Here is a 27,500-nt window from a genome sequence, read left to right on the forward strand (position 1 = left end):
GGTTTCCTCCAGGTGACTGTCTGTGAGGAGTGTGGTGTGTTCTCCCTGTGTCTGCGTGGGTTTCCTCGAGGTGACTGTCTGTGAGGAGTGTGGTGTGTTCTCCCTGTGTCCGCATGGGTTTCCTCCCACAGTCCAAAGCACACATGTTGGTAGGTGGATTGGTGACTCAAAAGTGTCCATAGGTGTTTGTAAGTGTGTGTCACCCTGTGAAGGACTGGCGCCCCCTCCAGGATGTGCTCCCGCCTTGCGCCCGGTGATTCCGGGTAGGCTTCGGACCCACCGCGACCCTGAACTAGATAAGCTCTTAAAGACAATGAATGAATTTGAAAATGATAGAAATCTTGTTATGCATTTTAATAATATGTACTTAGCGTAAACTCTTACTGCTCTTTATAGAGATGTTCTGTGCTGATGGGTTCTGCTTGGTGGCACACAAGCATCGCTCTGCCGGGTTCCCTTAGGGCCTTACCCTTCTGCCGGACTCGACCAACTACGCCTGATATCTTGCTCATTCGGACACAAACGTGCTTTAGCTTTGCCTGGAGGCCAAATTGGTGTTGAACAGCGATCTGTGGCTTTTTCGTGACCATGTCAGCTCTAATGAGCAAAACTGTGGGTAATCAGAGTGGCATGGAGATCCTGGTGTAACTCATTAGCTGCTTCTTCCCATTCTCAATCTGTGGATCTGCTATTCAGCTGCACACACACACACACACACACACACAGAGTGGCCCAATTAGGACCATAGCAACTCAGGGACAAGGGCAGGTTCAGTGCACGGGAGGAGTTGAGGACAGGAGGCAAGGGTTCTCAATACCTGCTGTAGATACCTGAGACAGAAGAGACTAGGGGCCACAGCAGGAGACAATGGGATGGTAGAGAAAAAAAGAAAAGGGGTGAGATTAGAATCAGAGATTAGATCAGAGAAGGGACAGGAAGCAAGCTGAGGTGGAGAAAGATGAGAGGAAAAATGTAGTACAGAGGAGAATAGAGGAGATGAGAATAAGAGATGAGAGGGAAAGGAGACAAGATCAGAGGGGAGAGAAGAAATGAGAGGTGACAGTAAAACAAATAAAGGAGGAGGAGTAAGCTGGAAGAAGGTGAGAAAAGGTGAGAAGTGATGAGAGTGAAGGAAGGAACAGATGAGAAAAGACAGAGAGTTGTTGAATCTATTGAGAGAGAGAGAGAGAGAGAGAGAGAGAATTAGTGATGGGGTTGTAGGATTTCTGGGTATATGTTTGGAAGACAGGTGCTGTACTGAAGCAGGCCACAGCTGTCCACTCCTCTAACCCCTTAACACGCACACACACTTGCTCTCTCTCCTTCTTTCACACACACACTTTCACACTCTGACCGCCTGGACAACAGCCCTGCAACAGCTGCTCAACAACACCCACCCCTCGCCTCATCCCCGCCACGACCATCACACACACACACACACACACAGACCTATTTGCTTTGCCTGCCAGTGTCAGATGTGCCCCCTAAGGAGGCCACTGTCGTCCACCTCTCCTCCATCTTTCAGTCCCTTATACATACACAGCACATGCTAGGTGTGTCAGATGATGCATCACAATGAACTGATGGGACAGTGATGATTCGGCATTGATTTTGTGCTGTTAGAATCAATAAGAATATATTATATATTTATAATAACACTGGAAAGACACTGGAAAGGCCACAAGTTTGTGGACACTGTGTAGTTCATCATTGTTTCTGAGATTTCACATTTTGATTTATGGTTTTCTATGTAGATAATGCCAACAGTGTGTGCGTCATTGGATTTCTGCAGCCATGTTTACACTCTGCCTGATAACATTTTAATAATCAGACTAATAGCTTAATTGAAATAGAATATATCCAGAATAGAATAGTCAGAGAGAAAAACAGATTCTGTGGTGGGTAATCATATAAATAAACACTTAATTGGAAGAATAATAGTCGTGTACAGTCGTGTATCTGATTAATTCCCATTACAGACAAGCTCAGAAACGTGTTGTTTGATTTGTGACTGTATCTATTTTTGAAGAACAGATCGACAAATATCTTGAGTGCTTTATGGATGCCGAAGTGGTTGGAAATAAATGGAGTACTTGGTACAAAAGGTCTTGTATAAGGCGACACCAACGCGCATTATTAGTGGAACTGAGGCTCATGCGAAATGTCTTTGTTGGGGCAAGACAGTCACAGAAGATTACGAATGACTGCCATGTGAAATGATAATGTTGCTTCACCTCAAAATCTGAAAGTTCCTTCAGTATGGCCCTCTCCCACCTGTCTTCACCTGTCTGCACACTTTCATCCAGACCTTTCATGTCATGGGTCGTGGGACTGGCATCCTGCTTGTGTCTGGGACATGACATCTTCCGCTCACTCCTTCTTTAATAAGTGCAGACTCATTCTGCCATAATTTTAAAGCAATTAAAGGAATGAAACACAAACCGAAAAACTCCAGTAATGTACTGTACTCCTCTCACTCTGACTGGACTCTGACTGCACATTCATTCATTCATTCATTCATTATCTGTAAGCACTTATCCAGTTCAGGGTCACGGTGGGTCCAGAGCCTACCTGGAATCAATGGGCACAAGGCGGGAATACACCCTGGAGGGGGCGCCAGTCCTTCACAGAGTAACACACACACTCACACATTCACTCACACACTCACACCTACGTACACTTTTAAGTCACCAATCCACCTACCAACGTGTGTGTTTGGACTGTGGGAGGGAACCGGAGCACCCGGAGGAAACCCACACAGACACAGGGATAACACACCACACTCCTCACAGACAGTCACCCGGAGGAAACCCACGCAGACACAGGGAGAACACACCACACTCCTCACAGACAGTCACCCGGGGGGAAACCCACGCAGACACAGGGATAACACACCACACTCCTCACAGACAATCACCCGAAGGAAACCCACACAGACACAGAGAGAACACACCACACTCCTCACAGACGGTCACCTGGAGGAAACCCACGCAGACACAGGGAGAACACACCACACTCCTCACAGACAGTCACCCAGAGGAAACCCACACAGACACAGGGAGAACACACCACACTCCTCACAGACAGTCACCCGGAGCGGGAATCGAACCCACAACCTCCAGGCCCCTGGAGCTGTGTGACTGCGACACTACTGCCCCTGACTGCACATTTTCGATTTTAATATATATATGGAATTAATAAAGTTGGAGAAAACCTTTGCATGTAAACATAGTCTGTGTCTACTGTACATGCTCTTTAATAATAATAATAATAATAATAATACAAGGAACATTATATTTATATAGCGCTTTTCAAGAACTCAAAGACGCTTACTGTAGACAATACATAAAAAACATTGATAGACATTAATAGCAGGGTAAATACAGTATGCAGAACATACACAGTACAGAGCATGAGTAGAATCAGTTTGAGAAATATTATAAGCAATGGAAAAAAACATATCTTTTGCAGTTTTATTTGAAAACAGAGAGAGTTAAAGTAGCTGAATGAACTCATGTTAAGTGTCTAACATTTGCACATATGGTCTACTCAGCTGCTTCAGAGCATGCCTTTAATATTCCTTTAAAGGTACAGTTAAAGGGGAGTGAACGGAATGCGCCTGTTCTGTTTTAAATCTCCTGGTGCCTTGAAGTTCTGCTTACGCCTCTGTAGTTCACCCTTCAATGCCACAGAAGTGATCACTTCAAAGAGGAATGTAGGGCTTATGGCAAAAATTGAGACAGGGCCTTTGTCTCTCTCTGTCACTCTCTCATTAAGTGCTTTTCTCTCTCTCTCTCATCCTCTTTTTCCCACCCCCTCTCTCACAAAAACACGCATTCAGACATATTGTCATCCCAGCTTCTCTTGTTTTGTGTCCGTCCTCATGCAAGCAAAGCTTACAGCATCTGCCAGACGTTTATTAGCATCTCTCACCACATGTTTCTGCTGCTAATCTGCTGCTTTACAGTCTTTTGTCCAGGCTAAGCTCACTAAAGCTGGACACTCTAAAAGAGCCCAGAGAGGAATTAACTTTATTGCCACTCCTCTGTTTTCCACCCCTTTATTTTCATTTTCCTCTTCCACCCACACAATTATTTTTAGCTGGGGTCTATTGTCCGTGGTGGCAGGAGTTGGGCTAAATGTGAGATAGTGTTGTATTGAGAAGATCAGTCTCGCCTGTTGGTTTGACAGCAACTGTGGGGCTAAAGTTCCTCTCCAAGAATTAAAATCCTGGCGTGAGGGAACACTTTCCATCCTCTGAGTGGCTGTAAACAGTTGACAGTACTGTGACATCTGTACATTAATAAGTTATCATGGTTTTAACAGGGCCGAGCTGAGAGTGATGGAGCCGGAAGGTGTGACGAATGTCTTTATAAAGGCGAGCATTGCACTGCTACGTTAAACGGCCTGTTAGCCTGTTAGCACAGGCAGCGCTCGCCTTGCCGGGTCACGCTTGGCTGAGGACCATCACCGTTGTGATGGATGGAGCTTCCCTCAGTGCCAGCGGGCAGCGGGAGTAGTCATTTCTCTTCTTGGATAACAGAGAGAACATATACACGTACACATATTGCACAACAGAATGCATGTCTTTTACCTTTGCCGTAAGCGTTTTTGTTTTATGTTTGGAGTCACCTTTTAGGTTTTAAAAGATTAGTTACAATAATGTGCATGTTTTAAATAAACTAAACATGTGCAACTTTGGAGCCCCCAGATTGTAATTAGGAGTCTATAAACAAGGACACCCAGTTAGTCTCAGTGATGTGTGGCAGCAGAATGTATTTTCAGTGCTAACAGCACCCCCTTTTGGGGACTATTCAATTTGCTAAACATGAGTGAGCGAATATGTCCAGAATTGTAAACAGTAACTTCAGTGCTTCGGGGCATTTGACAAAAATAATATAAATAAATAATAATGTTGAAATTAAATAAGATTTTGATCTCTCATCTGAAACTGTTTGACAATATATTCGCTGCGTAGTCCATGGCGACATATGTGTCACAAATCATTTATAACGTCTGGAAGGTTCCCTACACAGCTTTAATTTTATATTTTAAACCGTGATGTGCCTAAGTCTCCAACTGTTTTAACAATTCACCAATTGAAGAAGAAATGTTGACATACAAGTTGCTAAATGGTTGTGGTGATGTTTATGATTTATTGGGATTTTAACCCATTAATAATTATGGAATACAGCAAGAAATGTGGGGGAAAAAAGTGTTCCAAGTTGTCTCTTTGGTCTGTTTTATATTTCTCATAATTTGGCTTCATGGTGGACTGTGTCTGGGCTCTTATGGGTTAAAACGGGTCAGAGATTGTCTGGTTTGGGACTTTTGCTGTTCCTCTTTGTTCAACGTGAATAGAAATACACTGGAATCAAAATGTGTGTAATAAAGCTTTTTGAATGGAATTTGATTGGATCATAATATAAACATAATTTCATATTGTTGTGGTGCATGCTCTTTTGTTATAGAGATTTCACCTGAGGTTAATGTGAACACTGCTCTTTTAACTGAGACTGAGAGAGAGAGAGAGAGAGAGAGAGAAGGAGAGAGAGAGACAGACAGAGAGAGAGAGACAGATAGAGAGAGAGGAAGAGAGGAAGGAAGAGAGAGAGAGGGAGAGAGAAAGGAAGAGAGTGAGTGAGAGAGAGAGACAGACAGACAGAGAGAGAGACATATATAGAGAGAGAGAGACAGACAGAGAGAGGGAGAGAGAGAAACAGACAGACAGAGAGAGGCAGATAGAGAGAGAGAAAGGAAGAGAGAGAGGGGGAGAGAGGAAGAGAGGGAGAGGGAGAGAGAAAGGAAGAGAGAGAGGGGGAGAGAGGGAGAGAGGAAAAGAGAGAGGGGGGGAGAGGGAGAGAGAGAAAGAAAGAGAGAGGAGGGAGAGGGAGAGAGAGAGGAGGAGAGAGGGAGAGAGAGAAAGGAAGAGAGAGAGAGGGAGAGAGAAAGGAAGAGAGAGAGAGGAGGAGAGAGGGGGGAGAGAGGGAGAGAGAGAAAGGAAGAGAAAGAGAGGGAGAGAGAGAGAGAGTCTAACAGCTCAGCCATGGTTCCGGGCTCTTCTAGGAAGTGGTGCTTAGGTTGTGGACATAAGGGCACATGAGAGAATGGCTGTATTAGGAGCAGAGCCGTTGTATTGACATTAGTGTCATAAGATGGCATGTGTCCTATTTGTGAAACAGCACAGTTCTAATAACATACTGGTATTGACTCTCTCCTGGCCTTCTGCTGTTTGAGCAAAAAAGACTTAGCTCTCCACAAATTATATTGTGCTTCAGATGGTTAGCGTTCTGTCAGAACTTTGATCATTTGCTGCTCTCTATAGATGAAGTGAAACTACTGATTGAGAATCACCTCTGACTATGGTCTACACAACTACATCCCAAAACTAGGGCTTTGTCAGACAGGAATTTAAGTTTAGGGGGAAGATATCTGCATGTGGACGTAGGGCAAAGGGGGTTGGTTTTGATGTAATAGCTTCCTCTTCGCTGGGAATGTTTTCTTTACACAGATATTTTCTCAGTTGTGGTCTACATTAAAGAATGTGTTGAATAAAATCAGTTTCTGAAGAGTTTGAATAGGTAATAATAAATACTTTGTATAATTTAATTATTAGATTCATTTGTAGTTCGTCTTATTAATTGCAGTTCATTTCATGCCGATCTTACAGGACAGAGTAAAGCAGTGGTATACACTATAATATAACAGCAGTCGTATATGATTATTACGTTACACTGTTCGATTCCCGCTCCGGGTGACTGTCTGTGAGGAGTGTGGTGTGTTCTCCCTGTGTCTGCGTGGGTTTCCTCCGGGTGACTGTCTGTGAGGAGTGTGGTGTGTTCTCCCTGTGTCTGCGTGGGTTTCCTCCGGTGGACTGTCTGTGAGGAGTGTGGTGTGTTCTCCCTGTGTCTGCGTGGGTTTCCTCCGGGTGACTGTCTGTGAGGAGTGTGGTGTGTTCTCCCTGTCTCTGCGTGGGTTTCCTCCGGTGGACTGTCTGTGAGGAGTGTGGTGTGTTCTCCCTGTGTCTGCGTGGGTTTCCTCCGAGTGACTGTCTGTGAGGAGTGTGGTGTGTTCTCTCTGTGTCTGCGTGGGTTTCCTCCGGGTGACTGTCTGTGAGGAGTTGGTGTGTTCTCTCTGTGTCTGCGTAGGTTTCCTCCGGGTGCTCCGGTTTCCTTCCATGGTCCAAAAACACACGTTGGTGGTGAATTGGTGACTCAAAAGTGTCCGTAGGTGTGAGTGTGTGTTGCCCTGTGAAGGACTGACGCCCCCTCCAGGTTGTATTCCCATCTTGCACACAATGATTCCAGGTAGACTCTGAACCCACCGTGACCTTGACCTGGATAAGGGTTACAGATAATGAATGAATTAATTAATTTTTAAATGAAAACTGAAATGAATGAGATTTAAGTTGTTATTTCAGCAGCAAAAATCTTGCTTATAAACTTTTAACTGATGCTCATAACCCCAGGGAGTTCAAACATTTGGATATAAGCGTACATCAGTCAGCAATTTGGTGTGTTTTGTTGACCCTTGGAGGGTTAATGTGTGGTCTGAGCTCAAAGTGCCAGACACGTTCTCATCCTCCCCTCTCTGTTCTAATTTGGCATGCTGTCTGAGAAGCAGGTGGATTAAACGGTTCACTTTAGGTGATGTTTGATTGGCCGGCTGTGGAGAGAAGGATTATGGAATATCTAGGAGGACCTGCCGGGGGTCACTATGGGACAGCCATCTGTAAGATCTGTGACCTGCATATGGCTGCGTTACACACACACACACACACACACACACATATCGCTGTCACACATAAACCTTGCATCTCAAACCTGATAACGTTTCAGGAGAAGGAAATAGCTTTCCTAGCTTTCAGTACACATTGAGGACCATTTGCATTTGTCATGACAACCCTACAACACATTATTCCAGGTGTGATGTAAGTTCAGATGTTATATAAAACAGACACACTACAGAGATGTAATTACATACTGCACAGACCTTTCAATGCCTACTGTGCTACCTTTTAATGAAATAAGCCTTAAACATACACTAGACTTCTAGGTTTGAACTTCGTTCTTAAAGCATGTTTTTTATTTGTTCGTTCATTCATTCGTTCATTCATTCATTCATTCATTCATTATCTGTAACCCTTATCCAGTTCAGGGTCCAGAGCCCACCTGGAATCATTGGGCGCAAGGCAGGAATATACCCTGGAGGGGGCGCCATTCCTTCACAGGGCAACACACACACTCTAAATGGTGTTTTTGAAATGTGAAAACTGATTAAAACTACTTTTAAATATATTTTTGAGAAGAAAAGCAGATGTTCCGTCACTAAGAGGGAGAAACACTTTGGGATTGAAATGATTCTTTTAGTCTTCGTGGCTGTTCATATAGAACCACTGAGTTTACTCTAGAACCTTGAAGAATCAGTGACAGTGATGTGAATGAACAGTGAGGAACAAAGACCGCTGTGTGTTGTTTAATGTTGTATTGATAAAAGAACATACTGAGATGCCTTATACACAGGCCTTAGGTTTGGTTGTTCATGGCTGTAGAGTTCAGTGGAAGCGTACCTCACACACCCTCGGCTTATTTATTCATTACTTCGTGTCAGTATTTCCTTCCCGATCGATCGGTGTGGTCAGATGAATTCTGCAATAAATATGAATTACAGTTTATTATCATATTGGCTATAGTGTAACGGCCCTGTGGTAGGCATCCATCATTTCTGCATGCCCCAGCGGGCATATATTCTCCCCAAACGATGCCATCCTACGGGACATAGCCTACACAGCTAGCACCATGCCTGCCAAAGGCATAAAGTTTTGATGTGTTCATCAATGATAATGTCCCAGCTGTAGCCATGCATATAAACACTCCTGCACAACGGACACTTCTGCTGGGCTAATCTCTCTCTCTCTCTCTCTCTCTCTCTCTCTCGCTCTCTCTCTCTCTCTCTCGCTCTCTCTCTCGCTCTCTCTCTTCTCTCTCTCTCTCTCTCTCTCTCTCTCTCTCTCTCCCTCTCTCTCTCTCTCGCTCTCTCTCTTCTCTCTCTCATTTCTCTCTCTCTCTCGCTCTCTCTCTTCTCTCTCTCATTTCTCTCTCTCTCTCTCTCTCTCTCTCTCGCTCTCTCTCTTCTCTCTCTCTCTCTCTCTCTCCTCTCTCTCACTCTCTCTCTCTCCTCTCTCTCTCTCTCTCTCTCTTCTCTCTCTCTCTCTCTGTCCCTCTCTCTCACTCTCACACATATACACACACTCATATACCTCAGTCCTCAGCAAGATGTATGAATGAAATTTCACTGTGGGTTGAAGTGGGTTTGGTGATCAATAATGCAGTTTGTCTCACCTGCCTGTCTGACTGACTCAGTCAGCTCTTCCTGCTGCTCATGAAGCAGATGCAGCTGGAACGCTCTGGATTCCGCTCTGGGAGCGGAATCACAGATAGTTAGAAACACCTGCGTAATGTAACTTCATGGCCATATGAGACAATAGAATGATAGTTGTTGTATAATTAGGGAGGGGCTAGGGGTATAAAGGCTTTTTGAGAAACTGTTCCAGGGGAGAAGGAGATTAGAGGGGTTTATGCATTCATTCATTCATTATCTGTAACCCTTATCCAGTTCAGGGTCGCGGTGGGTCCAGAGCCTACCTGGAATCATTGGGCGCAAGGCGGGAATACACCCTGGAGGGGGCGCCAGTCCTTCACAGGGCAACACAGACACACACATTCACTCACACACTCACATCTACGGACACTTTTGAGTCGCCAATCCACCTACCACCGTGTGTTTTTGGACTGTGGGAGGAAACCAGAGCACCCGGAGGAAACCCACACGGACACAGGGAGAACACACCACACTCCTCACAGACAGTCACCCGGAGCGGGAAACGAACCCACAACCTCCAGGCCCCTGGAGCTGTGTGACTGCGACCCTACCAGCTTCGCCACCGGGGTCTATGCATTGCATTTCCTTATTCCAATAAATTTTTTGCTCACTTTGATACCGACTTTCCACCACACGTTCCTTGAGTTGGACACCCAGCATTCTCTTCTTATTTCAGAACATACGAATGCTTGGTATCCGTTTCTTGGTTTGGTTCAAATTGACCTATGCTTCTATAAATGTACTGTACAGTAAAAAAGCGTCCCGTTCAGACAGATGTTTAATCTTTTGAGTGGTGTCAATAAACCTCCAACGAGTCTGGGCCTGATATTTTGCAGCTAAGTGGCTAGCACCGCTCTGCGCTACATCACTGCTGACAGTGACTTTGATGATTCTGCTTGTCTCCTGCACTTATGCTCAAGGCTTTTTATTCTGTACATTAATAAAGAACCTAGAGGGGCATTTCTCTGACCTTGCCTTTTCTGAGCTGCAATCAGTAAAAGATGTCATCTGTGCAAGATTCTTTTGTTGTAGCACTTATAACGGCACCTTCCCAAACATACACGGGGCCTGTTTCATCAATAACTCCACCCATGGACAAGAGGTTTATTGATCGACAGCCACTTTCCCAGATACATCCTCTATTTACCTCTCTACTAAGAACTGTTCGGGATGGCCTTTCCCTCCACCGCACCGTCTGAGTTGACCCAAGACCTGTTCTAAAATCAACAAACCCTCTAGTTAATTCCAGGAGACTACATCTGTATTATGTAGAGTTTTTCTCCATTAATTTAGGAGTTAATTAACAAGCCCTTCAAGCTATAAATGAGGTGCATTCAAATGAATATGGAATACCCTACACTGCGGAAAACAGAGGGATGCTCTAGGGCCAGTGTAATACCCCACCACCCTGCGTGAATACAGTAGTGTACCACACAGGCTTGTCTTGTTCTGTGTTCTTTGGCGTCCAAATGTTTTTTTAATTTATTTATTTATTTTTCTTATTTTATACTGTAACCACTGTCTCAAAACATGCACTCCAGGTTCTTAACGCCCTGTCCTCTCCTTTCAGAGCCCCCAGTACCCATTGCCCCTCCCCAGTTGACAGCAGTGGGTGCTACCTACCTGTGGATTCAGCTCAACGCCAACTCCATCAATGGCGATGGACCCATCATCAACCGTGAGGTGGAGTACCGCACTGTCTCTGGAACCATGTATGACCTGCAGCCCGTGGACAAGACCTCGCACAAGATCGGCCACCTCGACCCAGACACCGAGTACGAGATCAGTGTCCTGCTAACTCGGCCCCTGGAGGGGGGCACCGGTGCCCCCGGCCCACCACTCAGAGCTCGCACCAAGTGTGCTGGTGAGTAGCAGTGCGCTCTTATATTCGAGATGTACTGGTTCAGTTGAGTAAAGGCTGGCTTTTGTCGTGTTGCTGTTTTCTTGTTGTTCTACAGTGCAGATGGTTTATAATAATACGGAATAAATTTTCAGTGAAAGAAACAGTTTATATATTTATTATAATATCGATTAATTTTATTCTGTTATGTCCTCACTTATGTCCACCATGTTACCAAGCTGTAGTCGGGTGATTCTGCCCCTATCTGCCACATGGAAGCAACCTAAATGCAGCTAGTACCAAAAAAAAAAAGAGGAACAAGCTCCCAGCAACATTAGAAAAAATATCCCAGCTTTAATACTGGAGCACATTTACACTACAAGCCTCGTCACTGAATTATGAAGGTGTCAAAAATACAAAAACACAATAATATTTCATTAATCGTAATTGTGGTAAAATGTTAAATTAATTTTGATATTGATATGCGCTCATATCGCCCAGCACTAACGACACTCTAATGGAGCTTTTTCACGGGACGGTACATACCAGTGGCGGATGCTGGTCTTTCAAGGAGGGGAAGCTCAATTTCGGCCTACATCATAAAATGTGTGGGTTTATTTATACGTAAATTCTACCCTCCGTTCCTTTTCAAGAAAATGATCTGTGACCCTGTCGTACCAACAAGGCGTCTTTTCCAGGGACTTGACTAGTGTCCTCTCAATGGCCAGCAGAGCTAGGCTGCTTAAACGGCCTTGGCCCATGTGAAGTGTGTCCGCCTGTGAGTGCTTTGTGACGGTGGAGGGGCTCAGCAGCACCCGCTGGACAGAAACTGCGATAGAAGTCAGAAAGAGTGATAGAAGTCAGTCTCCAAACACAAGCAGCTACAAAAAACCCACCAGAAATAGAAGCTTGATTTGTCGCTAGTCGTTTTTAACAAAGAAAATGCCGCTAAGAGGTTTCGGAAAGTCTCCGGTTCAACTCAGAACAGAATGAAAATGTAATGCTCCCACGGATCTTTACACCAAAGGATCGCTGATTCGCTCATTTCGCTGTCAATCAAAAAGGGATTCAGCCTCAGACAGATCATTCAATCATCATGCAGAAGCTGAGCGTCCGATGGGCGGGACAAAGCCCAGCATTTATCCAATGACTCGTCTCGTTTCACTGCACTTCACTGCTTCGCTATTGAACTCACTGTTTAAAGCACCGTGAAGCTGCGGGAATGATTGAGAGGAAAGCCGCATCTTTACCAGTGATAAGAAGCTGATTTTGAACAAAAGTTGAGTGCGTTGTAGTGAATATTTATTCAATGACATGTACACACAACAGTATATATTTGATCACTTATTTTTTGACATTTTAGGGGAAGCTGAGCTTCCCTTGCAGGTACGTACTCAGCTAGGCTCTACATGCTTTTTTGGTCCTTGGTACTCAGTTTGTTTTCCACAGCTCCCCCCCTCCGCGAAATATAACCAGTGTGATGCAAAACACTGTTTCTAACTGGAACTGCATGCTTTGGAAACCACAACAATGTTGGACAAGCCTCTCTGCAATTCTTACAGATTACTGTTTAGTCCCTACTCAGCTCGCTTAGAACCATGAGCTAACAGGTGTTAACCAGTACCCAACTCCAGGAACCAGGCACCAAACCGAAAATCAATAAAGCAGAGGGTATTCGAGTAGAGTTTTGTATGTACCATGAGGTGGAAAAACTTTAGCATTTGGTGCTGATGAGCTTCCACTCTTCATTGTTCTCCCTGACAACGATCCAGCTGTTACCAAGCTCCAGTGTATGACCTGGCTGATTCGCTGCATTCGAGTTGTGAGAAGGTTTGCTGTAAATCATTTGTCAGCTGAGGAGCTGCAGACGGGAACCACTGCAGCTCGAGAGTTTGTGTGATGGAGGAAACTCGGTCCCTGCGAGGACGGTGCTTGTGCTGTTGTTACGTTGTTGTTGTGTTCCCTGGCATTTGTTCAGTGAATCCAGTGTGCTGAGTCCAGAACTGTGGCTGAGCTAAAGTTTAAATCACTTGCGAGCCCAGAGGTTTCCAGCCTGGAAGAGAGAGAAAGCCTAGAGAGATCTTTGTTCGGTTACAAGTTGTTTTGCATTAGGGCAGCGAGTTGTGCTGAATAGTGTATGTTGCCGGATAAATCCGTGTCTGGGAAAGAGCTTGGCCTGGACAGCAGAGCTTCTGTGATAGAGGTAGTCTACTGTTGTTTAGTTGTTGACTCTGCCTGTTATAGGATGCAATCCAGCCCCTTGATACACAATTCCTAATGTCTCTAGCCATGGCTGGAGGAGGTTTTGTGTGTGTGTGTGTTTGTTTGTGTGTCTGTGTGTGGCCATTGAAACTGGTTTTGGGTTGTAATCAGCAGTGTGACCTCCTGCTGAAGGTCTCACTGTTTCTCATTTGAGCAGATCTGATGGGAATGGATAGTGCTACTCACTCGGCCTTCACACCTGGCACTTAGGGCTGTCTGGAACTCTGTGTGTGTGTGTGTGTGTGTGTGTGTGTGTGTGTGTGTGTGAGCTTGTCGGCATTTATGTTCACACAGGTACATACGTTTACAATGTGTTTAGTTAAAGTGTAATATATGGTCGTTTTGTGGGTATATATTTGGGATTGTGTTTGTTTCTTTTGTTTTGTTTTGTTTTGTTTTTATGTGAAGGAAAGTTAACCTCGAGGCTTTTCCCCTCTCACTGTTTGATGGATGTTTAGGCCCCATGAGGAGTGTAGCCGAAGGGCTCTTGTCCAGGTCCTTCTTACTCCTCTTAAAGCCGTAGTTCAGTGAAAAATCTCATTTATACACTTTTCTCCCAACTAGGGATGTAGTGAAACAGTTTGTTTTTGCACTGGCTTTAACAGGTAATGGCCAAAGAAATATCTGGACTAATGGGTGTCCAGTGCCAGCATTTCCTCATCATACATTTGTACTAGCACTCATCAAACGAATGCAACCTGATATCATGGCTGAAACGTACCTATGCTACTAAAAGACCACACCAGCTAAAACGTATATTTAACTACGTTTAGCTTGATATGCGCCCCCAAAACATTCAAGCAGAAGATTATTTAACTTTTTTAGTGGAAAAATGTGTTTAGAAAATTTTTGCAATCAACTGATATGCCACGTGTATATAAAAACAAATAAATGCAGTATACAAAAGCACACACACACACACACACACACACATATATATATATCCCAGTAAACAAGGAACGTCCCTGGTCCCTCGTTGTAAATAGGTCTAAAAGTAGTCTGTTCGTCAAGGACATATTTTAAGCGTCAATGGACGTCCAAAATACGTCTAATAGTCGTCTTTCAATGTCTGTGTTTGGACGTCTTTTCAACTTTCATTTTCAACCTTAAGAGAACGTTGATTAGACGACAGTCATTACATTATATTATGTTATATTACGTTAATGTTTACTGGGATATATATATATATATATATAAATCTAGAGGGAGGTCTTGGTGTCAAGCAAAATAAAATATCCTACACAGACAGATATATATATATATATATTTATTCACTCGGCAGGTTGCAGCGCGAAACTAAACTACAATCCGGCATTGTGGGAAATGTAGTTTAGTTTCGCGTGCGAGTAAGAGCAGCTGCAACCTGCCAAGTGAATAGATATAGATATATATGTATATATTCATTCTTTCATTATCAGTAACTGCTTATACAATTCAGGGTCACGGTGGGTCCAGAGCCTACCTGGAATCATCGGGCGTAACTCCTCACAGGCAGTCACCCGGAGCGGGAATCGAACCCACAACCTCCAGGTCCCCGGAGCTGTGTGACAGCGACACTAACCTGCTGCGCCACCGTGCCGCCCTACACATTTTTCCACTAAATAAAGTTAAATAATCTTCTACTTGAATGCTTTGGTTCAGCATGCCGTTTTCCAAGCGGCCTTAGAGGCTAGGGGGCGCATGTCAAGTTAAACGTAGTTAAATGTACGTCTTAGCTGGTGTGGTCTTTTAGTATCATAGGTACGTTTCAGCCATGATATCAGGTTGCAACGAATGACGTGATGTGACAGACTACTGTCAATAAAACTGAACACTACTAAATGTTTCATAATCAAATCTAGAGCAGATAGAGGCGCCATATTACTGAACACAGTATTAGATAGCTAAGGTATTAGATATTAGATAGATAGGTATTAGACGGCTATCAGCGAAATTAAAGAGCACGTCTTGGTTGATTGACTACATTTTAAGGTTCAAGAGAAAACTGTGGTTATTAAATTTTCCCCACACATCATTTGCACTGGAATTCTTCAGCTCCTAGCCTCTTATATCCATACTTCACACAGAGCACCCCAGAGGCCTTTCAATACCTCCAAGGACTCCAACTCAAACACACCCTTCATTAGCCGATTTTCATTTTTTAGCCTCTAGCTCAGGGGGCTATTAACCTATTATGACCACAATGTACTGTTTACCTCTGCTTCATGAATACCGTGGCCTGCTTAAGTGAAATGGAAAGACTGAGTGCTCCGTAATGAGTTAATAAATGTGTTATTTTCAGGTAATACGTAGTGGTTGTATTAGTGTTTGTCCTTTACGTTTTTCTCCTTTTTCTTCTCACAGTCATGTTTTTTTTCCCCCATCTCCCTCTCTGGCTCTTTTGTTATCTTTGTTCGTGGGCCGTAATGGAGGCACGATCACAAAGAAATACAAATGTAACGAGAAAAAAGGAGCTCTGCTCTTGAAAGTAAATTGTATTACTTCGTATTCAAGCTTATCTTTTGTGTCCGTTATTGCCTCGCAGTCCGTACAAAGGCTGTTTTATCCTCAAGGTTTGCCTGATTGTTTTTTAGGGAGTGGGGGTTGGTCTGGTGGGGGGAGGGGGGGAGGGGGAGGGGAGCGGAAACAAATGTATTTATTATTTATTTTAGGTGTCTGAGCTTTTCAACAGTTTTCCCCATATTCCGCTCGTGTCGGTGGCCATCTTCATTTTCTCAGGAGGAAATCTCGTTGTCAGAGATGGAAATTATTTTGCTCGCCTTACTGACCCCTTGGCTGATCTTTAGCGGAGTGTGTGTTATTGCATCTTGATTAACAGTGGCTCGTCTCATTACTTTTGCTGAATTTGATTCAGATGGACCAGATGGATTTGTGTTCATTTACAAGTTAATGAATATGTGCATTATGTATCATAATACAGAACTGACAAAATTGTTAAACAGTCATTAGAGGCATCAGCCACACGAACCAGCCCTGACCCACTGCACAGCCTGCAATTTACAAATATAAATCGAATTTGTGGATGCCCTTTTCCCTTATTTAATCTTCAGTCTAATGTGCAAGGTCAGCTGGAGCAGTGACCAGCACTCAAGTTATCACCACTGCATCTGAGAAGCGATGCTAAATAGATAATGCTAATCTCACTAATGGTGTTAAGGGACTGTGTCACACTGAGGTCTTGAACCAGGTAGTGGACACAATTATCACAGCCATTAACCATACTTACAGTCCACTATGCATTCATTAGCCTGCGGCTAGCATGTTGAAGCTAACACTAAGACTAGCATTGACACTAAAGACATTTATACTACAATAGTAATCATATCTTCAGTATCTTTTAACATCTTTAGACAGAAGCCAAATAAGGGTCTGTGAAATAACGAGTTGACTTTTCCGCGTAAGAATCATGTTACAAAAAAAAGCAGACGTGTTGTCAATTTCTGCTTAAAGAATATATCAAAACCTTCTCTCAGAACGTTCTTAAAATTGTTCTCAGTCATTAGAAAATGTATCTGTAAATATTAATGTACATGAGGTTGCTTTTTTAGGCACCAAACAATTCAGCCAAAATATGTATCGCGATATATTACTTCATTTAAGTCGATACGATATAATTCCGAAATTGATATGAACAACACGAAAGCCACAGAATAACAGCCAAGAACAAACAAGAAACATGACATCACCCTCAAACACAAACCCCTTGGCTTTGTCAATATTGATGTTTTTAAACCTACTTTAAAACTGGGGGCAGTGAAGTGACGACAGTGCCATTAGTCAGTGACTGATGCTCTACGTAATGTGTTCAAAAACGATATCATTGTTATTGGAACATTTTATAAATCGCGATATATATCAGTATTGAATTATTGTCCAGCCCTAGGTGCATTCATTGCGTCACGCGTTCCTGTCATCACGAATGTAGACACATCTGACCATACGGATCAGTTCTCAATTAATTATTTTTAATTATTAATTATTATTAATTATTAATAATTAATTAATTAATTATCTTATTGTTACTTTTTATTTTTATGATTTAAATTATGACGTTTTCTCTTATGATAGAATTCTCTTATAATATATAAAAAATAAAATGTAAACACATAGAGAAGACCTAGTGTTAGAAATGAGTCCTTTCCTGCGTCTGAGAGAATGTACAGCAGGTCAGAGTGAAAGGATGGTCAGAAAGGTGTTTACTGGCAGAGGTCCGCTGTCCAGATCCATTCTGTATCTCTGACCAGATCACAGACGTCAGAGGCCCCTGCAGACAGCAGCCTGCTCCTGTCTTCACGTAATCACAGCAGTTATAGAGCTACACCGAGGCTAAACCAAGACTTAAACTCTAACTAACTGCTAACTGACATAAAAATATGTATCAACAATTAAGAGAACTCCCAATGGCATCAAAACTATCTGATATTGTGAAATCACTTTTCAAGAGCATGATAACAAAGATGTACCTAATCAAACACTATTTCCTGCAAAGTATAAGGCATTGAACACCTTTAATTGATATTTTGTTGCTCACATCCATGAGATATAATTGGCTGGAATTTTTTTCTTTTTTTTTGTGATTACAAAGTAACTTTCAGAAATTAAATTTTATTCAGTGGGAAAATGGTCTGAAAGTTTGGTTTGAGCTGTGTGTGTGTGTGTGTGTGTGTGTTCCTTTTTAACCTGTATTTAATGTCCATCTGTAATTCTGATGTTATGATTATTGTGCTTTACTCTGTTTGATTGCTTGTTTGTGTGTGTGTGTGTGTGTGTGTATGTGTGTGTGTGTGTGCCTGTTTTTCTGTGTCTGTCTGAAAGCAGATATCTGATATTTGCATGCAGAGCTGATGTTGATTAGAGTATCACTTAGTGAGGTCATCCATAAACACACAGGTGTGCAGTGACGTCATTGCAGCTCTCTCTCTCTCTCTCTCTTTTTTCTCTCTGTTTCTCTGTCACTCTCTCTCTAACTCTTTCTTCTCTCTCTTTCTTTCTCTCTCTCTTTTTCTGTTTCTCTGTCATTCTCTTTCACTTTTTCTTCTCTCTTTCTTTCTCTCTGTTTCTCTGTCATTCTCTTTCACTCTCTGTCTCTCTTTCTCTCTAACTCTTTCTTCTCTCTCTTTTTCACTCTCCCCTTCTCAGTCGTACAAAATCTTTACTTTGTGGCTTTTATTGTACAATTTTTCTGTTTGTATTTTATTTATTTATTCATCTGTTAATTTGTTCATCATTCTTTGTTGATTTTTTAAATTCCATTACTCATCTATTCATTTGTTTTCTATATGCACTTCCTCGTGATCAGGCATCACTAGGAATCACTGCACATTGGACACCAGTCCATTACAACATCCATCCATTATCTGTAACCACTTATCCAATATAGGGTAACGGTGGGTCCAGAGCCTACATGGAATCATCGGGCGCAAGGCGGGAATACACCCTGGAGGGGACGCCAGTCCTTCACAGGGCAACACAGACACATTCACTCACACCTACGGACACTTTCGAGTCGCCAATCCACCTGCAACGTGTGTTTTTGGACTGTGGGAGGAAACCGGAGCACCCGGAGGAAACCCACGCGGACACGGGGAGAACACACCAACTCCTCACAGACAGTCACCCGGAGCTGGAATCGAACCCACAACCTCCAGGCCCCTGGAGCTGTGTGACTGCGACACTACCTGCTGCGCCACCGTGCCGCCCTTCCATTACAACAGTGTGTTCCAAAACTTTATGAACTAGAAGCACACAGCACAGTTCACACAACAGCACAATCTTATTAAAGTGCTTCATTATTTACAAATAGGTGGTGCAGCAGGTTAGTGTCTCTGTCACAGCTCGAGGGTTCTGGAGGTTGTGGGTTCGAGTCCCGCTCCAGGTGACTGTCTGTGAGGAGTGTGGTGTGTTCTCCCTGTATCTGTGTGGGTTTACTCCGGGTGACTGTCTGTGAGGAGTGTGGTGTGTTCTCCCTGTGTCTGCGTGGGTTTCCTCCGGGTGACTGTCTGTGAGGAGTGTGGTGTGTTCTCCCTGTGTCTGCATGGGTTTCCTCCAGGTGACTGTCTGTGAGGAGTGTGGTGTGTTCTACCTGTGTCTGTGTGGGTTTCCTCCGGGTGCTCCGGTTTCCTCCCACAGTCCAAAAACACACGTTGGTAGGTGGATTGATGACTCAAAAAGTATCCGTAGGTGAGTGTGTGTGTGTCGCCCTGTGAAGGATGCCCCCTCCAGGGTGTGTTACTGCCTTGTGCCCAGTGATTCTGGGTAGGCTCTGGACCCAAACTCAACCCTGAATGATTTAATTATTATTTTCATTTAATTCTGCACAGTTAATTTTGTGCACATATTTATATGTTTATTTTCTGGCTACAAATTAATTCGCTGGTCATTGGTATTCTCCGGAATACACACAACTTTTTTTTCTTTTTCTTTTTTGTGGTCTGTTGTCTGCAAACCATCACAGTGTGTAAACCCAAGGACTCCACTTTCCCTGTCACTGTCTCTTCAGAGACCAATAACAACCATTCTGTCTGCATCTCTCTACACTCTCTCTCTCTCTCTCTCTCTCTCTCTCTCTCTCTCTCTCTCTGTGCCTCACTCATTCTCCATTCCGTAGTCTCCCTCAAATATTCTGTCTCACTCTATCCCTCTCTAATGCTCCCTTCAACCTCTTTTTCCTCTGTATATTTTCTTTCATCTTCTCTCTCTCTCTCTCTCTCTCTCTCTCTCTCTCTCTCTCTCTCTCTCTCTCTCGCTCTCTCTCTCTCTCTCTCTCTCGCTCTCTCACTCACTCTTTCTCAGGGCCTCAGTATGTGGCTTAAATTGCTGTGTGTTTTGTTGTGTTTTGTTTTTGGAGGGGGTAGTGTATTGGTCATTTCCCCCTCAGTGATAATGGTTTTGTTGCCTTGAGGTGTGAAGGTATGAATAGCTGCAGGCCTGACTGCTTTCTCACCCAGATAACCCCACGCTGCCATTGTGCTCGTCCCCGGCCATGTGACCTCTAGGGTTTACGCTTTGTTCCGGAGGACGCCGAGCGAAGGCTTCTCACTTTTAGCCACAGAGAATTAGATACCAATTCTGTGTCCTTTTGTCAGCCAGAGAAAGAGCGAGAGATTGAGTTTGGTTCGGCAGAGGAAGGTTATCTGACTGAAAAGGGATCGAAAGGAAGAAAAGGCAACTGTTTATCCTTGGTAGTTGAAGGTGGAATGGCCTATAGTGCGCTTCTCAAGGGCGGTCTTCAAACAACAGCTGTTGTGAAAGAGACGCTGCATTTATATGCATTTATGAAGCGGTGGCTTCTCAGCTCGTCAGTTTTCTCTTCTCTTTTATTTTCTCCTTTTCTCCTTTCCTCACCCGTCCTCATGGAAGCAACACTGACAAATAAACGCAAGAATTCAAGCAGCTCCGAACAGATGTATGTCTACTGAACTGCTTCCTTCCCCTTCCCCCTGAACCCAAATAAGCATCACCTTGCTCCTTTTAATAAGTCTAACAAGTCCATAACCAGCAGCTATGCACCATGCTTCATTTCTTTATTTTAGCCCAAATTTGTCATTATCTGGAACGTGGGCAGACTGGGAGCCCACGCGCCTCGCACTAATGATGATGAATTTGCTCCCAAATGATTCTCGACGCTTTTCTGGAGTTTGATGCGTCGGGAAAAACGGCACTTTCGCTGCTTAGCAGGCTGTCTGAAACATTGTCTTACTCTCAATCAGTCACTCAGAATCTATGACCTGTCACTTCCACCATGCTGTGCTTCCTCACGGAGGAACCGGCGTCTTTTTTAAGGAGGGATCCTCGTTTAAGGACAGTTTTCTGCGTAGAATTCAATTAAATTCCGCTCACGTTTTAGTTACATTGTGCTTTTTAGAACTGGCATTAGCCAAAGGCAGATTTACAGAAATATAAAGCTGTTAAAGGAGGAAACCGAGATGTGGAGGCACTTATCCCATTTTCTCTCCCAATACCAGTTCTGACACTTGAACTCTGGGGATCTACTGATGATAAGAACCAGGTTGGTAACAGGACTGTTCTCCCTGTGTCTGCGTGGGTTTTCTCCGGGTGACTGTCTGTGAGGAGTGTGGTGTGTTCTCCCTGTGTCTACGTGGGTTTCCTCCGGATGACTGTCTGTGAGAAGTGTGTTGTGTTCTCCCTGTGTCTACGTGGGTTTCCTCCGGATGACTGTCTGTGAGGAGTGTGTTGTGTTCTCCTTGTGTCTGCGTGGGTTTCCACCGGGTGACTGTCTGTGAGGAGTGTGGTGTGTTCTCCCTGTGTCTGCGTGTGTTTCCCCCGGGTGACTGTCTGTGAGGAGTGTGTTGTGTTCTCCTTGCGTCTGCGTGGGTTTCCTCCGGGTGACTGTCTGTGAGGAGTGTGGTGTGTTCTCCCTGTGTCTGCGTGGGTTTCCTCCGGGTGACTGTCAGTGAGGAGTGAGGAGTGTGGTGTGTTCTCCCTGTGTCTGTGTGGGTTTCCTCCGGGTGACTGTCTGTGAGGAGTGTGGTGTGTTCTCCCTGTGTCTGTGTGGGTTTCCTCCGGGTGACAGTCTGTGAGGAGTGTGTTGTGTTCTTCTTGTGTCTGCGTGGGTTTCCTCCGGGTGACTGTCTGTGAGGAGTGTGTTGTGTTCTTCTTGTGTCTGCGTGGGTTTCCTCCGGGTGACTGTCTGTGAGGAGTGTGGTGTGTTCTCCCTGTGTCTGCGTGGGTTTCCTCCGAGTGCTCCGGTTTCCTCCCACAGTTCAAAAACACACGTTGGTAGGTGGATTGGCGACTCAAAAGTGTATATAGGTGTGAGTTTGTGAGTGAATGTGTGAGTGTCTGTGTTGCCCTGTGAAGGACTGGCGCCCCCTCCAGGGTGTATTCCTGCCTTGCGCCCAATGATTCCAGGTAGGCTCTGGACCCACCGCGACCCTGAACTGGATAAGGGTTACAGATAATGAATGAATGAATGTCTCTATTGAGGCTATACATAACACTTTCTCGTCATGAGCAGAGTGAGACATGTAACATGTACATGCCACAGGAACATCATCTAATTTTGTGGGAAGATGTAAGACAGGATAAACCAATGATTAGTTATGGATCACAAATGCCCCTCCAATAGTTCAGAGAACACAGTTCAACTGCTCCACAGCTAGGCCTGTCACATTACAGGCATTGTAGACTTGTTTTACAATATATGCGCATTTCTTCAATAAGTTTTACTCATCCTTACTATTATATTAATAATAATATTATTAGTTTACATAGCACCCTTCTCATACCCAGGTCACTTTACAATTCAAAGTTAAAGTGAAAAAATGATTCATTAGAGGGGGGAGGCAGATGACAATATTGCGGGGGTAAAATGTATGTTTTAAAGGAAGACCACGAGGGACAGAAGCAAAGAGACTGTGTCAGTGTATGCCATAGTGTGGAAGCCAAGACACTAAAGGATCTGCCCCAGTGGTGATCAGTCAGAATACATAAGAATGAATGTCACCAGTGTTACAGCCCTCGCTGTGTTCTGTACTGGGGTTTTCTTTAGTCTCTTTATTCTGGAGCTGTTATGTGGCTTTCTTTTAAAAAAGAAACAGTGGCTTTATCCCTTTCATTCATTCATTTATTATTCAATTATGAGTTTTTGTTAAAAGTTCATTGCTCTTTAAATGGGTAGAATGGCATAGTTATACTATTATACAGGGTGGGCCATTTATATGGCCACCTTAATTAAATTGAATGTTTAGTGATATTAACTTCCTGTTTGTGGCACATTAGTATATGGGAGGGGGGAAACTTTTCAAGATGGGTGGTGACCATGGCGGCCATTTTGAAGTCAGCCATTTTGGATCCACCTTTTGTTTTCTCAATGGAAAAAACAAAAGAAGAGGGTCATGTGACACATCAAACTTATTGGGAATTCACAAGAAAAACAATGGTGTTCTTGGTTTTAACGTAACTTAAGTATCTGACCACTTATAAAATGTGTTCAAAGTGCTGCCCATTGTGTTGGATTGTCAATGCAACCCTCTTCTCCCACTCTTCACACACTGATAGCAACACCGCAGGAGAAATGCTAGCACAGGCTTCCAGTATCCGTAGTTTACTTTGAAGTTACACGGTAATTCAAAGTGATTTACAATTTTTAACATTCAGCTTTTCCTGAAGTCTCTCTGCTTCTTGTTAAATGATTTCTTCGATAAGTAACTACCAACGTATTGTCATTTTGTTCCTGAGTGTAAAGAAACAGCCTTTCAAACCTCCTTTAACTTAATGAGATTCACTCTTTATCTGTTAAATCTAAACTCGGTTAAGAGACGTAAATCAGCTCTGCAGTGAAGTCTGGGGCTTCTCTCCCGCTCTCATTGTGAGCTTGACAGCACATCAGACCCTATCTAATTTGTCAGACTAGCGTATTGTGTTGATCCTGAGGGTCAGAGGTCACCGCAGGGTCACGATTCATCAGGAGACGGAGCTAGGTGGGTCTCTGGAGCCATCACGACCCCAATCACAGCAGCGGCGGCACAGCCAGGAAAGCAGGATGAGCGATCGATTCGGACGGCGGTGTGTTACCTGCCCCAAGTCGGCCTATTAGAATAGGTGTGTGTCCTGCCGGAGTGTGTATTACCACAGGTGTAGACCTGTCGATTCAGGATCGGACTGGGTTAGCATGCTTGACTTCTTCAGGCTCTATTACTTCTCCCACCCACGGACGTCGAGCGAAACTAAATGAGCATTCCAGGCCATGTCTGATTATCTGTCTGATTATCTGTCATCCTCATCGCCTTCTCATTAGTATTTGCTTTTGAATATTGGGTGTGAAATATCATTACAGCTGGAGAGATATGCGCCTGACTGACATGAAACGTTCATATTCATATGTAACAGATTCATATTTCAAGGAGCTAAAAATTAGGATTCACATATTAACTCAGACATCGTGAAGTTCAAAAAAACCTCTGATCACATTCCGGAGAGTTCCAGAGAAGTTTTTTCCTGACAGCGATGAAATGAAATTTAAAGAATCATTTTTATTTGCTTTTGTGGTTATTTCTGCTGATGTGGGGAAATCGATGGAGTCTTAAAGTTGGACTTATTTATTGGTGAATAAAAAGGTGTGAATCCACACTCATCATCGTCCAGTTTATATCTGTGAGGTTCTGATGAATGTCTGACTGTTGTGTGATGAATGAAGGCGTTTTGTCTGTAGTAATGAGATCAGAAGCAGAGCGAGGCTGAACTGCCTTGTGTCACGTGGGTTATTCCTCACCTCAGCGTCACACTCGGCCGCTCCTGGATCAATATCTTCTGCAATGGAAGACTTTACCCAAACCTGCCTGATTAAACAGAAGCCTCAGAAGGCAGCAGAGGCCAGAGGAGCTGTCAGTCATTATGTAGTGAGTGTGTGTGTGTGTGTGTGTGTCTGGGCTACATCAGTCTTCAGTAGCTTAGTCCAGTAGGTCCAGACCTGTTCACACTGCAGCTATCCCCTCTCTTTCTCTCTCTCTCTGCCCCCTCCCTCTCTCTCTGTCTCTCTCTCTATTTCTCTCTGTCTGTCTCTCTCTCTCTCTCTGTCTGTCTCTCTCTCTCTCTCTGTCTCTATCTCTCTCTGTCTCTCTCTCTGTCTCTCTCTCTTCCTTTCTCTCTCTCTCTCTCTCTCTCTCTCTCTCTCTCTCTCTCTTTCTCTCTCTCTCTCTCTCTCTCTCTCTCTTTGGGCTGTTAATCAGGGACCTGGCAGCTCTGAGATCAACACATTGTGTTTGCTATATGGCCTGCCCTGCTGCCACCACGAGGCAAGGGCTGCTCCATTAATCAAAGAGAGAGAGAGAGAGAGAGAGAGAGAGTGAGAGAGAGAGAGAGAGAGAGAGAGAGAGAGTGAGGTGCTTGGACATCAACTCAATAAATCGGCCCTATCTATGCCAAAGGCTGTGTGTGAGTGTGGATGGGTGGGTGTTTGTTTTCCTACATTTTCCAAAAGGAAAGAAGTTGTAATGAATCCAGAGAAACACAGACATAGCTGCAATGTCAGGATTAATGTCATGTTAGATTTTTTAACACAGTTCTAATTTCTACAAATGTTCTTCTAATTCAACAACCAAACACTCATACACACATCTGTTACAGTGGGACATTGTCTCCGTGTCTCTGTGTAAATAACATCATTTCTCATGACGCTGCTTGTGTCATTTAAGGGCTGTGATGCTTTAGAAGAATCAATGACACTATGAGTGCTCCTCTCAGTCTGAAAGAGAACAAACCCCAGATCTCCCACCTCCAGTGTCTCCCCACTTCCTCCAGGGCTGTGAGGGTTTGAACATTGGTTCCATTCAGCAGAGTGATGTGAAAATGATTTCGTAAGTGTAGGAAGTGTACCATTACTGCAGGATCAGAGGAGTGATAGAAAAAAAGACAAACGAGAGCACGGGCCTTCTTCAGTGACTTCCATTTTCACACGCACTCACCCTCACACACACACACACACACACACACGCTCGCACAAAGATATAAACCAACTGAGTGAATAATTACTGGCCACTGGAGAGACAAGTGCCAGCAGTACTGTTCCAGCTGGCGCACTTGATCTCTCTCCCTCTCCCTCTCTCTCTCTCTCTCTCTCTCTCTCTCTCTCTCTCTTCATGCTACCCCCCTTGCAAGGACCCAAAGTTATAAAACACTGAGGAAAACTTTGATCTTGGATACAGGAACAGTGTAGATGGTGCAGGGAATAGTGCACTTAGTGGTACCCATATTAACATAATATTCAAATAATAAGGAAAAAAAATCAAGGTATAATTGGTCACAAATAAGCACTGTTACATTTTCTATTTAAAGGAACACTATGTAATATGTCTGCCTTAAAATTACAGCTCCAAATTTTTTGTGATGCTTCACTGAGCTGTAACAGTGAGAATAGAGACTCTGTCTTTTCTACTCTACGTTCAGCACTGCAGAAATGGCACTATGTAACTTGTGGAAGAGGGTAGGAAATGCCCCATTTAATTTCAGTATAGTGCTGTAATATTTAATTACACTAGGGGGAGCCCCAGCAGCAAAAAGCCCCTTCAGAGTGTTCATTTGAAGCCACTTTCACACATGAATTTCAGAGGAACTCTGGAGTATCAGGTACCAGCGATGTCCCAGAGTATTTACTAGGGCAGTATGAGTATAAACTCTGGGACAAAAGTTGCAGGTGATTACATTCAGATATACAAGTCGTACAACATTTCTGGGTTACCCTACATGTTTGAAAGTGTCTTACATTAAAGGAACACTAGGTAAGATTATGTATTTTTTCCACCAGGGCTCCCCCTACTGTTGCAGAATATAAGTCACTTTTACAGCACTGGCCTGAAATAAAGGAGGAGTGGAGAGGGAATGGAGGTGGTTTCCTACCCTCTTCCAAAAGTTACATAGTGCAGTTTCTGAGCCTGGAGTAGCAACAACAGAGGCTCTATTCTCCCTTTTATAGATCAGAGAAGCATCACAATGATTTTGAAACTGTAATTTAAAGAAAAAAAAGTACCTAGTGTTACTTTAATGCAGTTCAAACAGTAACATTATAATAATGTATCCATGAAGTGCTTAAATGACATGAAACTGCAAAAATAACTTTTTTGTTGATTACTGACTTCAGTGGAAGCGTTTAAAGAGGCGCTCAGATATTGTGTAGATTTATTATAACACCTTGAACAGGAGTTATGTGCCTGCTCAGTAAAACATTTATAAAATGAAGCACACAATTTATAAAGTCCTTTGTGAAGGACTCGTATCATACTGTGACCCTATGCTGTGGTCACTCGCTCAGTTCTGTCACATACTGGCCACTGTAAAAAAGGGTCAGAGGGTTAAGAGCTCCTTGATTGCCTGCTTTGCAGTTCTGTGTTCCCCATTCTGCAGCGCCTCCACCACCACCCTCTCAGCCTCAAGGCCTACAGCACTTTCTCAGAGACCCCCCACCTGCTCAGCAGATAGGAAAGCGCCAACACACATAGCAAATGGCCTGACATGAGGTCATCTATTACTGCCCTGTATCAAGACAGAGATCTCTACCCTG

At 43.7% G+C, this 27,500-nt stretch overlaps 1 pseudogene; it reads left to right on the forward strand.

The window, feature by feature from the left end:
* The window catches only part of LOC136679682 (receptor-type tyrosine-protein phosphatase mu-like), a 252,906-nt pseudogene that overhangs the window by 117,776 nt on the left and 107,630 nt on the right, over positions 1–27,500 (forward strand).

The sequence above is a fragment of the Hoplias malabaricus genome, chromosome Y (assembly GCF_029633855.1).
Source record: "Hoplias malabaricus isolate fHopMal1 chromosome Y, fHopMal1.hap1, whole genome shotgun sequence".
NCBI lineage: Eukaryota > Metazoa > Chordata > Actinopteri > Characiformes > Erythrinidae > Hoplias > Hoplias malabaricus.